We start from the raw sequence: 7,014 nt of genomic DNA, 5'->3' as shown, positions 1-7,014 counted from the left end.
GGAACCAGCTTTTAGAGGGCTCTTTTTTTCTTTTCTTTTCTTTTTTTGGTAGTGACAATGGCATTATGTTAAATGTCTAATTTTCTCATATGTTTTCTGATGACTATGAAAATACTATTAAGTTAAATATGAAAGATACTTGAAAAAACAGAGAGATCAAATAGTTAAATTCTATATTAATTAGTAACTTTAACTTTCATACTTTTTTTTATTTTTTATTTGGACATTGATGAAGAAGAAAAAAAGTAAAAAATAAAGAGATCATTAAACTACATTTAATCAAAGTCTCAGCTTGGAACACTTTGACATGCCTAACAAAAAAATAAGAAAATACTCGAACTGCTTCAAATTAAGTTGCTAATACCACATTCAATCTCATTATTGGCTTGGAATAGAGAACTTATAAGATTCAAAAATTTATATTATTGAATGTCACACAATGAATATGGATTAGTATCTAAATTTATGAAACAATTGTTCTCATGACCATCTATTAATTTTGTTATTATTATTATTATTATTATTATTATTATTATTTGATAAAATAAGATTGCTATTAAGCATAAAAAAGCATCCAAAAGGAAGATACAAAAAAAATTACAAAGATAAAGATAAAGCATTAGCCAAAGCAGTTGGGCAAATGTCATCAAAAGGCTAGAAACATTAAAAAAGTTAAAACATAAATCACAATTGAGAGAAATAAACTTCTTAACCAACAGGTCAGCTGGTCTATTGGAAAGATGATCATTCCAAGTTAATGAACCACTTACTTGAAGGAGACATGTTTGAGCTTGGATAACCTCCTCCCTGGTTGTCCATCCCTAGTTCACTCAAGAAGTAGATCTAATGTTGGACAATCATCTATTATATTGAATATCAATTGTAAAAGTTTATGAAAGCATTAAGAGTTATTGAATAGTATCTTTACTTTGATTGAACTAGCAAAAAGTAATAGCATATGAGTAGCAATGAAAATTTCCCCTTCCACATGTCTAAGAGATGGAGGATATCTCTTCTAAGTTATTATTATAAAACTATGAAATTAATGGATGCCATAACATATGCTTTAAAAAATACGACCTCTATATAAGTTAAATAAAAAACAATGAACCCATTAAAGGCTAAGTTTGTATGTGAAGATCACATATGTAACACCCCAACCTAAGAAAATGCCTCGAGTTTGAAATTTTGACCAAATTTGACCAAAATTGACTGGGTTTGACCAAATGGATTCTATGGTTGACTTTTTTATTGTGAAAGGAATTTTTTATTGACCAACGTACTATGGAAAAGTACTCATCGACACGAATTCGTAGACTAGTAGTACGTTAGAATCGGAGTTAAGAATAAAAGTTATGGTCCAAATATGATGCGATTAAAATTGATCGACAAGCCGAGGGTTGAAATTTTATCTATATGAATTTTGATGTTTGCTCATGTACTATGTGACCATGCTCGTCAATATGAGTCTGTAAACTGGAGGCACGCTTAATTTGAACTTAAGATTGAAAAGTTACGGGTCTATAAATTCGTGCGTAATTTTTCTGGAACTGATTTTACTAGGTAGTGGAATATTTAGAAGAGCCTTAATGAGTGTCACGTGTCACCAAATGATAGTGTCATGTGTCACCAAGTGATGGTGCCACGTATCATCATAAAAATAATTAAAAAATAATTAAAAAATAAAAAAATAAAAAATAACTAGTGCATCAATCGCCCCTCTCCTTGACTACAGGATGGTTGTTTACCATGTTATGAATCACCGAGCAAGTTATATTCATGGTCGCCTCTTGTAAGCTGTGGTGAGCGATGGTAGGTAGGTGTAATACAGAGTAAGCACCAGTCATCTTCCCCTTAACTAGGATGGCTGTTAATAGATTAGTGTGTATATATGTATCATTATCCTATGGGAGCTATGGGTCCGAGGTATGGCAAATATAGTGCATGGTGAACATCAGCCACCCCCTCTTCGATCAAAAGGTGATAGTTTAGCCATGGCCAGTTATTAGCAATCGGCACTGCAGGATGCCAAGGTGATCAATTGCAGGTTCTCTCTTTAATCTCCCCGTTAGGTAGTGCTCGGGACACTAAGTATTGTTTGGCACATTGGTATATCGTATGATGCATCAAGTATCTTTTTCATATAAACATATATATATTATGTTATGTTTATATGCACCACACCATATGAGGGCAATGATCCAATTTGGTCCATGAATAACTTAGCTTTGTAACTCTGCTGCTTGTGAGTCAGGGGGTCAGACGGCAATTATAGGCAATCACCCCATATCATAATGGTAGTAACGTACCTACGACAGCTGATATCATGGGATCATATATTAATATGTTATATGATATCGTACATACTTCCGCTACGAGTCTGCATATTTTATAGTATATTTATAATTTTAAATTTTTATTTTACTTTATTTTATTTTATTTTATTTTATTAACTCATGATTATGATTTCTATTATTACCCTTGTTTGTTATTATTATTATTTTTATTAAAATTATAAATTGTTATGAGATTATTATTATTATTTGTCCTTAATGACTTATTTACTATTATTATTATTATTATTACTTTTACTTTTTATTATTATTATTGTTATTAATATTGTTATTGTTATTATTATTATTATTTTATTATTATTATTATTATTATTATTGTTATTATTTTTATCATTATTATTATTTATAATTGATATTGTTGTTAATTATTATCGTAATTGTTATTATTATTATTATTATTATCATCATCATCGTTATTAATTGTCATTATTTTTCTTATAATTATTATTATCATTATTGCTAATTATTATTATATTTATTATTATTATTTATTATGATTATTTTTATCATTATTGTTATTAACATTTATTATTATTATTATTATTATTATTATTAATATTATTATTATACGGTAGCCATTGGGCAATATGATAGCCTTCGATCAAATATGATAGCCTTCGGATAAATATGAAAGCCTTCGAGCAAATATGATAGTTTTTGGATAAGTATGATAGCCTTCGGACAAGTATAATAGTATTTAGGCAAGTCTGAAAGCATTTGGGCAAGTATGTTAGCATTTGGGCAAGTGTGGTAGCTTTTAAGCAAGTTATGCTATTATTGTTATTAATATTACTATTATTATTATTGTGTTATTACCCTACTATCTACATTATGCATTGGTATATTTATAAAATGGTATTGAAATGTAGTAATATGCCAAGTGGATAGTGTGGATGGACGTGAAATTTAAAGGTATTTCTTATTTATTAAATTATTTCTAGCATATATATTTTTATACTTTGTTATTGAAGTGCTGCATATTGTGGAAAATTTTGTAGTAAAGTAGGATGAATAAGGTGGTGTGATATTGGAATGTGTCTTTATGCAATGAATTTTTAGAGCATGCTCAACTCTTAGAGGAGATGCTACCGGATTTTTTTATAGGACGGTCCAGTAGGGTTTCCCTTAATATCAGGGCTTATCTAGGGTTCCAATAAGAAATTTTGGATTGGTCCTGACAACATAGCTTCAATTTCTATGAAGGTATATGGAAGATAAAGAAGTTAAGGAGGACTTCAAAAAGCATTAGACGCATAATAGAAGGTTTCAGTTCACATAAATTTATTTTTCATCTATTGGAGTTTCAATAGGTTTTGTTCACATTTACTAATCACAATACGACAAATTGAGAAATAAGATAATGAAAATGCTATGAAAAAAAATACCAAAAATATTGGGTTCACTAGTATTGCCACACTTTTGAAGAACTTTAACTTGCGGATTTTCTTCCAGTTGCTACCACTGTTGATTTGTGTTTCAATCCAACATGCTTATCACCATTTGGAAGAAAATACCATGAATGATAGTATTTTTATTATTATTATTATTATTATTTGCAGTTGTGGTCTGTAGAGAGGAGGTTAGTGTGTGAAGGTGTGGCAACATTACAAAGAACCTTTCAGCTTCCGGCAATGGCTATTCTTAAGATGGGAAGCCCTGAACACAATACACATTCATGTTTTAATTTTTTTATTTTTAAAAAATCTAATAGGATATTTAATAAAATATTAAGAATGAATAATGTTATTAAAACCAATTTATATTTTTAAATTTAAATACAAATAATAATTGCGAATCCATGTTAATAAATATATATAGCTTTGATCTAGTTCCTATATTGTGGTGGGCACCTATATCAAATGATATAGGTTGTTACTTGTTCAACTATAACTTAATACTAATTGAGATGACATCATTAACATTAATACATCAATATATTCCTATTTTGTGTTGCGAACATATTCCCAACATAACATTTTTCATATATGATTGACTTATAGGTTGTAGCTCTACTATTATAGTTTATAATTTTATGTTAAAGTTGTTATACCCCTATCTCTTTGTTCTGGTTGTCAAATCCTTATCGATGATTTTGAATTGGAAAGCTAGCAGGGCTTCCTTTGAAGATCTCAAATTTGGAAGATAGGCACCACATGTTTCTCATCTGTTTTCTTTTTTTCTTTTTTTCCTTTTTTCTTTTTTTCTTTTTGTTGCAGATGATAGCTTGTTTATCATCCACGCAAACTGAAGAGAGTGCATGGAGTTGAAAGCTTGTTTGGAGATGTATAGTCATACTTCTAGGAAAAATATTAATTTCACCACATCAAGGCTTTCTTTAGCCAAAATACTAGTGAAGAAACTAAAAAGAAATTTATAGGTTGTTGAGTATTTGGTTAATGGCAAATTCTAACAACTAGTTGGTTACTCTAGGCTTGAGGAAGATCAAAGTGGAGATTCTTATCTTACTTGAAGGAGAGGATCAAGATTGATGGATGGAAGGCCAACTTGTTGTCTAGTGCAAGCGAGATTCTGATAAAATCGGCAGCTCAAGCTATTCCAGCCTATTCAATGTCTATTTTAAAACTTGCAAAAGGTATTTGAAAGAGTTTTACTTCAACATTTGACAATTTTTGTGGAATAGTGGTGATCGGATTCGAGGACTTCACTGGATTAAAAAAGAAACACTGATGCAAGTCAAAGGCAAAGGTGGCCTGGGGTTTAGAGATTTGGACTCTTTCAACTCAACTCTTTTACAAAGCAAGCCTGGACTTTCCAAAAGCATCTAAATGCCTTTTGGATTAAGATACTTTTTGAGATTTACCTAACGTCGTCTTCTTTCTTGTAGGTCAAAGTAATTTCAAATTGTTCTTTGACATGGAAAAGCTTGTTGCATGGGAGAGACATTCTCATGCATTATGGCCAATGTTGAGTGGGGGACGGCACTTTGATTAAGCCATGGGTGGATCAATGTAGTTCAATGGGTGTCCCTTGGCTGAATTTTAAAAATTTAGAGATAAAGCGTATGTCGGATCTCATGCAGTTGAACCATTAGCGCTAGGATGATCAGAAGGTTCATAGGGTTTTTCTCTCCTAGGTGGCGAAACATGTTTTGGCCATACTAATCTTATGTACAGGCCTACAATTTGAATTGGTTTAGCATTTTATGAAGAGTGGGGTAATGTTTAAATCCTATTATAGTTGCCTTTATAGGTGATAGTGGTATGGCGAGGGTTTCAATTTCATTATATCCGCCATCATCCATTTGGAAGACAAATTGGAAACTTCATGTGGCACCGAAGGTTTGTCATTTTACGTAGAAGTTGTTTAAAGATGGTTTAGCAACGAAGGAAAATCTCTTGAGATGTCATATTGTTCATGAGAGTGATTTTCTAATTTGTAAGCATGCTGTGAATCTCTTAGTCATCTGTTCATAGGCTGTTCTTGGATAGGAGGAGCTTGGTTGAGAATTAATTTGGGTGTTCGTCCTCTGGATCTAGCTCAAACTTCGTTTACGCAATGGATCCAACACGTTGCTTAATTGCATAAATGAAAAAATCAATGGAAAAAAGACTAGTGCTTTGCTTTGTTATATTTGTTGATTTATTTGAAAAGCTAGAAATAAATGTCTTTATGGTTTGTTCAAATGGTAAAAGAAGCTTCATTTGGAGTTCAAAAGTAACCATGATCAATAGCTTCTTACATTTGTGAATCCTAAAGAGAAGCACCCATATTATATTGTAAGTGTTACTCAATGGTGTCTGCCAGTAGAAGGATGGGTGAAAGTGAACTGTGATGGAGCTTCCAACAAGCATTCTCTCGAAGGTGCGGAAGGAATAATTTTTAGGGACTACCATGGTCGTCCTGTGGGAAAAAATGCTTTTCATCTGTGTGGTGAAGAAGCTTTAAGGATGGAATGAAAAGAAACCGGTATGCTATGATGGTTGCTAAGGCAAGAGGTTTCAATCGAATACAAATTAGAAACAAACGGTGTAAACCTATATGAAGGCCAGAATTCTTTGGCTACAACTTGTAGTTGGAAGCTTGCAGCAGTTTTAAACGACATAATCATATGAAGAGTGACCTTATAAGTTGTAGTTTTAATTTTATTTCTTGCTTATATAATAAACTAGTAGAATGGATTGCTAAGAGATCCTGAAGAGATACGTTACCCTTGGATTTGGATCCTTTAAGTTAGTCTAAGCTATTACCTTTTCAATTATCTGACTTATAAATTGTAGTTTTAATTTTATTTCTCGCTTATATAATAAAATAGTAGAATGGATTTCTAAGAGATCCCTAAGATATATGTTACCCTTGGATTTGGATCCTTTAATTTAGTCTAAGCTAGTACCTTTACAATTATCTGATTTCAGGTTTTAATGAATTTCTTTCTTTCGACCAATATACATACAAATTCATAATTTGCTTAATTAGAAAATTAATACGGCAATATGTTCCCAATTTATACTGCAAATATATTTTCAACATAACATTTTCCATATAAGATTGAATTATGTGTCGCAACTCTACTTTTGTAGTTTATAATTTCATATTAAGGTTATTTTTAAGAAAAAAAAAGATATATATATATATATAGTCATTTCTAACTAATAAAGTACACCTTAATTTATTAAATTAAAATTTATCTTTAATAACTATT

Source organism: Ziziphus jujuba, chromosome 5 (genome assembly GCF_031755915.1).
Source record: "Ziziphus jujuba cultivar Dongzao chromosome 5, ASM3175591v1".
Lineage (NCBI taxonomy): Eukaryota > Viridiplantae > Streptophyta > Magnoliopsida > Rosales > Rhamnaceae > Ziziphus > Ziziphus jujuba.
Note: the sequence above shows the minus strand (reverse complement) of the source record.